Raw genomic sequence first — 9,634 nt, 5'->3', positions numbered from 1 at the left:
CCTCTAATGTTTGCCAGGGGTGATACCAGACCCCTCAGACAGCAGGGGAAGGGGAGTGACATCAGGGCTAGTATGCAGATGAGAGAATGCATTTCACCTGTAAGTTTCAGGAAAAAAACCCTAAAAACAACGAACCAAGATGGAATTAGGAGACCTAAGTGACGTCTAAGGACGAGGAACTTAATCCAGTATCTTCTAAGGTCCTTTTACTTCTCACCCTAACCTAAAAGGTCTTAACTAGAAAGAGGACCTGGAATGTTAGACCAAAAAAGCGGGAATTTCCTACTCTCCCATGAGGACGGAATCCCCAGCTCTGCCTGCAAACCAGCGGGCACAGCTGCATCATCCTTCTCCTCCGTGCCACTCCTGGGAGCACCGGCGGCATGGGCGTGACCCTTCAGTTTCTCCCCACCTGAGCTGATTCTTTTTAATAAAGGCATTAAAAAGGAGAAAGATCTCCTACCCTATTTATTTCACCACGGCCTCCCCTCCCCTGCCTGGCCACCCCTGGGGCCCGGCCTGGCCCTGTCAGGCTGTGCGGGCTGTGGCAGAGCAGGGCTGGTTCAACTGATGCCCAGTTACCTCTTCAAGGCTGGAAGCAAGAGAGCGATTGCTGGGCTTTGGTTGCTCTTCAATGTATATCTTACAGAGGCAGATTCAGCTCTTTCAAGTGGTTCAGCAGGTTGTCAATATTCAAAACTAGTCACTGGTTGGTTTTGTCCGACATGGAGGAATCTCTCAGCACCTCCTCACAGAGAATCACTTCCATGGCTTATGTTTTTCCCTCCTGACCACAAATCAATTAATGCAAAACCAGCACATAGTCATGCCAGAAGCTCTACATCACTAATGAAAACACTAGAGGGACTTTGTTCACTCTTATCTTGGTTACAATTTTCTTTTCATTTTTCCTATATTTTAATATGTTCCATGGTTGCCTCCAGCAGTCCTTCTGCTTCTTTTCACATCAGGTCTCTCAGAAACCACTTCAGAAACTCTCCTATCTGACCAAATGTGGAGACCTTTGTATAGTCTATTTTGCTTTATGTCCTTTATATGTTGCAATTTTATCTTGTGCTTTAACTCCTATTCAGTACCTGAAAAAGAGTATTGTGTTCTGTGTGTTACAGATGTCACTCTGTCAGGTGGGAACCATCACCCAGCTCGAGTCAATTCCTAGTTCTTGATCTGCTGCCAACTGTACTGACTTCCACTGTGGAATCATATCTAAAGTAGCATTAATGGACATGGAAATACTGTATGGAATACAGTATGGAATACTGTATGGAAATACTGTATGGAAAATAAAGTAGCCCACTGAAATGTGCAACACCATTAACTCAAACTTCCCAGGTTCATGCTTTCATTAAATTAGTAGTAGAATTTGCACTAAGTCATCAAGTAAGTTGAGTTTATTTTTGAAAATATATACTGAACATATAGATACATAATTGAAAATAGAAACAATGTAGTTGGAAGTTTCTTTTTGCTGTAGATAAACTCATTATCTTTTACTTCCCAAAAAATTACTTTCCAGAATTAATGTCATGAAAAAGGAACTTGCAAAGTGCTTTATATCTGTGTGATGAGTATTAAAATACAATGGATTGATACAGCAATCAAAATTTTGTTTTGGAATGAGAACTTTAGGTATTTAGGAAGCTGTAATTCTTTTTTTATAGTGAGCATTACTAAACATCACAATATGCTCTAGTAAGCATGGTGGTATTTGGTCGAAAGACAGGCTGGGTGATCTTGGAGGTTTTTTCCAATTGTAATGATTCTAGTATTCTATGACCATGAACCAGTCTGAGCCTGAAGCAGAGATTAATTGAGGGATTGGGAATTCATTATGCAGCTGTCCTTCTAGGGGCCAAGAAGTCCTGAAGAAAAAAGACAAGACAGGTTATTCTGTGAGGTTTTCAAAGGAAAAAAAAAAAAAAGTCTAGAATGTCTGGAAGCCAGTAGTAACAATATATGGGAATATACAAGCCTTTTGTCTTACAGACACTGAAAAATGGACATTTTATGCTTAATTTGCTGTTTATATGATATGTTCTTTAAAATTAAAAATTAAAATTTAAAATGTGAGTGACTATGGATGGAATGTGGGACTTCTCCTGTGGAAACAATTACTACAAAAAGAAGAGGTTGAAGGAAAATAACCTTTCTGGGGATAAGTGAGGTCTGGGTAGCATTTGCTAAAACTTGAAGTTGTTGATTCATCTGAAATCAAGCCAGGAAGTAAGGACCCACTGGCAAGGACACAGTGGGCAAGAGCAGAGATAGTCACCCCCCATATCATTCTAGGCTGTCAGAACAAGTCACTTGAGATTTCCCAATTTAGAAAACTCTTTGTTATTTCACATTAATCTTTAAATAAAGCTTCTTTCTCTTGGAATTTTAAGTTTCTTGGTTGTCTTTACAGATGTTATTTTAGTGTTCTTTTAAGTGATAGAGGGGAATTATACTTAGATATACTTCAAACCTTTGGCTGATTTGGTTGCTATAATGAAGAAAAACTATTAATTTTCCATATTCTGTGGGGGCATATCAAGTCTGCAAAAACCGCGAGTGGTTACACTGTGTAGTGAATACATCTATATGCCTCTTTTCCCAATAAATTAATAATAAAATAGCAAAAAAATTCCTCTAAACTTCTTTCAGAGGTCAGGCTATGATGAGATTTGGTGCAACAGAAACAAATAGACAATTAACTCCTAAACATGTGGCATCTAAAACCGGTCCAGCTTTAAAATATGACAGTAATTATTAGATTTCTGTTTGTGAAATCCTAAAAAATATTGCTAATTGTAACTATGCAGCTCTATTATAAAAATTCAGTGCTAATAATATTTTTAAATAATTAATTTAGATTTAGGATTTAGATAGTAATGAAAAATGAGTGAGAGTTGTTGATATGACCAGACCTTTTATCTCAAGAAATGCAGACAAGGGTTTTCCCCTCTGTTTTTGGTGACAGAGCTGCTGGCAGTCTCTGTAAGCATGAGTGCAGCAGAACAAGTACTTGTCTGCTGCCTGTGGCTGGAAAGGACCTTGAAAGTGCACCAATCTTTCAGATTTTGTAAGCAGGTTAGACCACAAATCTATTTTAAAGATGGTGTTGTCAACAATACTATCTGCACTTCTCTAGGGATGAGCCCTTCTCAGGGCATGGCAACGCAGGAAGAAGAGAAGATGAAATCCCTGAATCTTCTTTTAGTGTCTTTCAAACATTCCAATTACTAGGGTTGGAAACTTTATTTCCTATCTGAATATCATAGGAGGGCTGTAATGAAAGAAGTGCAATTCATCATCCCTCCATATTCCATGGGCAGCATTTAACACTGATTTCACTCGCTTTATTTTTCAATATACGTTTCTCCCTTGCCAAGTTTTTAATAGCAGACAGCTTATTCTATAGCTCACCTGTCTCCTGTGATGCTCATGTGACACATTAATCTAGCGCTTTATGATAGAATGGGAAAAATGCACTTTTTATCTTGTAACTACTTGTGTGGAATTTTTTTTCATGTCTAATATTGGAAGATGATACATGGTTAAGTTCATGCAAGTAAGTCTGAAAGTGGCCATGGAAGACTACATTTGAGTTTTTGTTTCTATTCTTACAACAAACAAGCTCATGCCTTTCTGCAGCCTGTGGTAAGGAGCAGGCAGATTCTGTTCAGTCTGTTGGGCAAATTAACAACCTATTTTGTGTAACCCAAGACTCAGGAATATCAAACCATTTCCTCCCCAGAACTTTTGTTTTGTTCCTTGGATACACTTACATGAAAAGCACAGGTGTCTGTACCCACAACACTGTCAAATTGTAGTTGTTTCATAGCACAGCTGTCATTTAAGTTTTGTGACTGAGTAAATTGAAAAGCTTCCTAGAACAGTTAAAAAATTAAAAACAAACAAACTAACAAACAAACCAGCTAAATTTGGAGGGAGGATGGCATTCAGTTTTAGCCTTTGTAGGCAGCACTACCCAAATTCAGCAGCACTGTGTTTACAAAGATGCAGAGCCCTCTCTGGCAAAGTTCTCCTGCATTCTGCTGCTTTTTCTGAGAGGAAATGCAACACACGATCTGTTTTAGCTGCTCCTACTTCAGCTGCTGGAATTTTAACTCTGTAATTAGTTCCCCTCATTTGCAAAGAGAAATGAAAACCAATGTGAGTGGTTAGAGCAGAAAATTATCAAACAAACAGACAGTACCTGGCATGTTTGGAACCAAGCTGCATTTTTTCCCAGGCTGCTTATACGAGCAGTTAACAGTTTAACTTCAGATGTTCATTCACATTGGAGTACTGTGAAGTCACTTTTTGAAACAAAGGATGCTTCCATTTTCTTTCTTCAGAGTATCTTCTTGGCTGGTTTTCCCTGTGATTTTGAGAGTGTTTTCTGTAATTACTGGATCTAGACACAGGTTATTTGAAAATAAGCAATTAAATCCTGATCTTTAAAAGCAGTAGAGGTTTTTGAAACCTGTTCAACTTTGCCAGTTCTTCAGCTCATTTGCTAATTTAGTCAATTCAGTGGAATGAGGAAGACTTATCTTCTACCTGTTTCACTAATAATTGGACCAATTCAATTACTCCTACAGACTTGTCAATTCCTTTTTGTTTAATAATTTGAAATTCCATCAACTTCACAAGCATTTTAAAAGATGCCTATGAAGGTACACTAGGCAGTTATGTTTTCTGTATTTACTTTTTGATTTTTAATTGTTTTTGTCACAGGTGCTTTTATGTATTTCCTTATGCAAACATTTGAAAGAAAATATATTTATGAACTGCTGAAGAATTAACAGTAATTATGTAAGTTCAGCTCAGAATCAGTGGTAAGTGCAAAACTGAATTCCTTAGCAGCTACACCAGCAACTGCTTTTTAGATTTAATATTAGTTCAGGATCTGAACCCATGAGTATCTGGATGGTGACAGTGAAAATCATGAAAGATGATCTGCACACCCTCATGAAGAGAGGCAAACTGACTGTTGTGGTAATTCCTTATGAAGACAGCTTACTGAATTAAACCTGTATTCTTTAATGCCACAAGTGCTGAAATGTGATTTATAGAGCAAAGTAGTGTTATGCTTGTTAGGATAGAAATAAGAAAGGAAAAATCAAGGCTTTTGTTCTTAGTTGAGACAACACTGATATGTTGATCCCTGGGCTAAACTGTCTGGTTGTTCCAAATGTTAGTTGCTGTATATGAAAAATGTTTAATGGTAAAGTTGTATGTAGAAAGAATCGATGGAATGCAATGACCATTAAACTTTTATGGTGTTGTTTTCAAACAACTCTCAATATATATGCAGTATAAAACATGCTGTTTTTTCATAGCTAGAACATGCTGTACACTTGGGGAGGCACAGAGAAGGTTCCCGATGGATTACCACCTACACTTTATAGTTAGTGCTGTGTTTTGAGTAGCTAAAAGATTGCCAGAAAGAGAGTCTCAGGAAAAAATATCTTCCCTTTTAAGACAATGAAGTTTTTATGAGAACTGTTATCAGAACTCCTGTAATAAAAGTTTTACTAATTTTTAAGAATTTCCTGCTTAACAAGTAGTTAGACCACAGCTTTCATAACAGCATAGATACTGTAGATTCTCTTAGCAATGGAGAGACATCCACTTAAGGAAAAAAACCAAAATTATAAAGATATATTATGAGACAGGAAAATTTTCTTTCCCCCTTTATCCCCAGTTTCAGTGATCAAAACTGACCAAAACATCCAAAATTTGAAATGAAGGATGCTTGGTGGGGTGAGTAGAAGGCTATATTCAATAAATGTTAATGACAGAATTTAGCATGATTTTTTGAGCTTAGATCAGTTCTCCGAGCTTGAAAATAGGGCTCGGTGTGTCTGTTAGATATCAAAAGTAAAAGAAACACAAGCAGAAACATATGTGAATGAAAGCCTGAGTTCATGTAGCAAGCCATCAACATTTGCTTTGGACAGTCAAGCCAGACCATCAGTCATGAAAGTAGGACTCAAGGAAGTATTTTGGAAGCACTTTTGTTTCTAATGTGAAACGATTTTTGTCACCATACTTGTTCATGGAGCAACATTTGGTCTGAAGTATTATTAGAGTCTAGCCTTGTAGAGTCTTTTCTTGTGTTTACAATACAATGATTTTGGTTATCTCAGTGGAGATATAAGTACTTTTCTGGGTCTTTGGCACTGTATGTAATGCCTGGTCCACTATTCTAAAATTATTTTTTAAAATATATTTCTGAACACTTGAAAATCAAACACTGAGACTATGGAATACTAAAAATTGAGTCTTTCAGCACATATCAAAGCTCAAAATTGCACTCAGTCTTTCAGAAAGCTTTTGAAAATTTAACCTTATTACTGAACAAGTGTCAGGATTGGGTTTTCAGAGGATGAAGAGAGGCTATAATAAGACTAAAATTAAAAAAAAAATATTTCTGCTTTATAAGCATCTATTTTTGTTTTGCTTCTGAAGTTAAACCCTAATTTGATAACATGTACATATATTTTTCTTTCCTATCACTAGGTATATGCAAAACATTGTTCAGAACATAAGCACAGACCCCTAGAAAGTTCATACCTGAGGACTGTTGAATTTTCAATTTCCCAGTATAAATTTTGTTTCTTCAGTGGTAGTGTGTCACATACAAGGACACTAAGGGCAGTGTTGACACAAAGCCCCAGGTCAGGCCAATGACTTCATGAGTGTGTTATGTTGTGGGATAATAAACCCAAGAAACAGACCATGAATGCAGTGCAGCTGTTTATAAAATAAATTGGACTCATCATATATACATTTTTCTTTTCATTGTTACCCCGCCAAATAAAAATAATCTGTTCCTGTTTGTGAAAATAGCAATATTCTATGAACATATCCTTGAATAATTAATTTAATTCCCTTTTTTCCATTCTTAGAAATGCAATATTTGATTTTTACCACTCACCAACAAAGACATGTCTTGTGTTCCACAGTGAAGGAGACTGATCCAAAGGCAAGATTTAATGCCCACAATATCATGACCCTAAATTGTTATTAATTTGGAAAGTAGAGAGAATGCAAAAGAGAAGTATCCTAATTTTAATGGGCCATTCAATATCTTCGTGCCGTGGGATTCTGCAGAGATTAAGTAAAGACCCCTCTTTGCTTATTTTTAGAGAATTAACTGGATGATGATGATTTTATTTTTATTTTTAGGGTTTTTTTCTTAATTATTTCTAGCTCATCTTTCATGATGGTTAAATGCACTGAGCTCTACCTATGCAGAAAAGGGGAGGACAAATGAATCCATTATACCAAAAAGTAATGTTTAAAACTAGAATAATGCCTCACATTCTAAATTCCAAAAGAAATGCTGTTGTGTATGAAGTTTTTATTGGCATCCACTTAGAATGAGCTGAATAATTTATTGGTGCCTTTCTGCTTGTCAGCAATGCATTCTGGTACACCCAGAATAAAACCTTAATGTCCTTGCTGGAAATAGTAGTAGGAATAAAAGCATCTCTTTCATATTAAATATATAGTATGTTATAAAAACCTGAGAGTTTCACAGAGGTGGTTATGAATTATGAGTTATGAATGCAGACAGTGGATGACAAATGAAAATCAATGGTAAACTACAGCAAACAGGGATAAGGAAAAGAATAAACATTTTAGTATCTCTAGGCAAAAAAAGGCTTGGCTTTGATTTAGATAGGTAACAAAGAGAGAAAGGATTCAGAAAGCAGATTTGTTTGAATAAATACTAATTTAGTACTTACAGAAAGACTCTTAATATTTTCACATCTCTAAATTGAGTGTATTTTCTAGTTCTAAATTATTTTGAGTACATATCAAAGAACAGATACGATATGTATTCAAGGCAATTAATAAAACGGATCTAAATGCAAAAGGAAGAGTTATTTGGATTCCAGACCACTGAGATGCAAAACACTGTGATGGAGGGGTTGTGGGGGAGTGTGAATGTGTGCATCTGCCCCTCTGTGTCCATTGCTAGCTACATTCCCTCTTGATGGTTTTTTGCCATGATACTGATCTCTTCAATCATCATGCCCTGCATTCCATGCCATAGGTATGGCCACATAGGCAACTTAACAGCAACAAGCTGGTAATGAACATGCATTGCAACCAAGAGTCTGCAACATGCACATGGCACCCACCAAGTACCTTTCAACTCTGCAGTGTTTACCCAGCACCCTGATCAGTGTGCTTACCAGATTTCTGATTTCCCTCCATTCTTCAGGGAGCTCAGGACCAAGTTCTGGAGCTGACAGTGGAAGTAAAAGTTGGGAAAGATGCTGTTTGGTTTATTTTCCATCAGATCTCAGGCCTACAGGTTTTTTTTTAATTTAGCTACAAAGTCAGTTCTTAAGGAATCTAGCATTGAATGATTCGAAAAAATTAACAAGGTAGTTCTCCAAGTTAGTGCTGCTAATGTTTAAATTTTACAATACTGAGTATGTTTAGGAAAATGTGAAAAAAAAACCTCTGCAAGTTGAAGAGGTGATGTCCTGAGATGTTGCTGTCACATTTCTTGTGGCTGAAGCCTGTTGGTACAGCAGAATGAATATAGGAACAGGAAAAGTTGTGATATAATATAATAGCTTGTCTGTGGCTTTTTTTTTTCTTTTTCTGAGAACACATTTTCATCAAAATACATATTATTGATTTCTGTGCTTTGTTAAATAGAGATGGTCTTTGACAAAACTAGATAGCTATTAATAGATTGGAAAAAACAGCAGGAGATATTCTACTACCTTCATCTCTCTCTGACATACAAAACTACAAGGTCAAGCGGCATTTCAAGATATGGTAGAAAGACTAAAGAAAATTAAAATTATAGCATTATACAGTGTCTTTTGTTTACATATGCCTCAAAATCTTAAAAGCAAACAAATTCAATAACAACAAAATCCACTAAAGTTTTAAAACGTCAGAAGATGGCTTCAGTTGTGATTACTTCCAGCACTCACTTTAATTCTGTTCTAATACAGTCTGTATAGTTGCCAAGATCTGACTTTGCAAGCACTTATTGAAAAAAATAAATTTTCAAGAGTATTCAGTGGCAAACAAAATAAATCTTATAGCATTTTGTCAAATATTACAGGTAGCAGATAAGAAAATACTTTTGCTATCATAGCTTCTTATACCATGAAGTCAATGCTCAACTTTAAATTACCATTCTTTCTTCAGCTGTGGAAATAAACCTTGATAAATGTGTTTGAGGTACCTTCTAAATAAAAGATATATAGTAAGGGAGCTGTATTAGAAATCAATCCTGCAAAATAAGGTTAACTAAAGAGCAATTAACAATTTAACCAATATTTTAATTTATTTTTTTAAAATCCCCAAAAATCCCACAGCTGAGTATATAGAATTTATTAGATACTTACAAAGGTGTAATTGATGTAATTTGGTTGGGACTTTTTATTGTTTCAGTGTCAGAATATATCAGAAAATAAGTAGATGTCCACATTAGAGAATGGAGTGAGTTTTAAGTCCATAGAATTGTGTAGAGCTCTAATATTTTTGTTCTGAATTATTGTGCACATGAAACGAAAAGGACAATCACATTACAGGGCAATATTACAGCCTACAGATAAAATACTCAAAGTAAATTTTATACTTT

General features: G+C 36.0%; 1 long non-coding RNA gene across 1 annotated transcript; it reads right to left on the bottom strand.

Annotated features, from left to right (window-relative positions):
- Positions 1-1,763: 1,763 nt before the first annotated feature.
- Positions 1,764-8,273, bottom strand: LOC135306146 (uncharacterized). The gene is made up of 3 exons (XR_010366989.1): positions 8,220-8,273; positions 4,223-4,387; positions 1,764-1,883 (listed from the first exon to the last, which is right to left on the bottom strand). It is a non-coding gene; the product is annotated as an uncharacterized LOC135306146 (long non-coding RNA).
- Between the last annotated feature and the right edge of the window lie 1,361 nt (positions 8,274-9,634).

This window comes from Passer domesticus, chromosome 1 (assembly GCF_036417665.1).
Source record: "Passer domesticus isolate bPasDom1 chromosome 1, bPasDom1.hap1, whole genome shotgun sequence".
Taxonomy (NCBI): Eukaryota; Metazoa; Chordata; class Aves; order Passeriformes; family Passeridae; genus Passer; species Passer domesticus.
The sequence above is the reverse complement of the archived record's forward strand: the minus strand, read 5'-3'. Positions and strand labels throughout refer to the sequence as shown.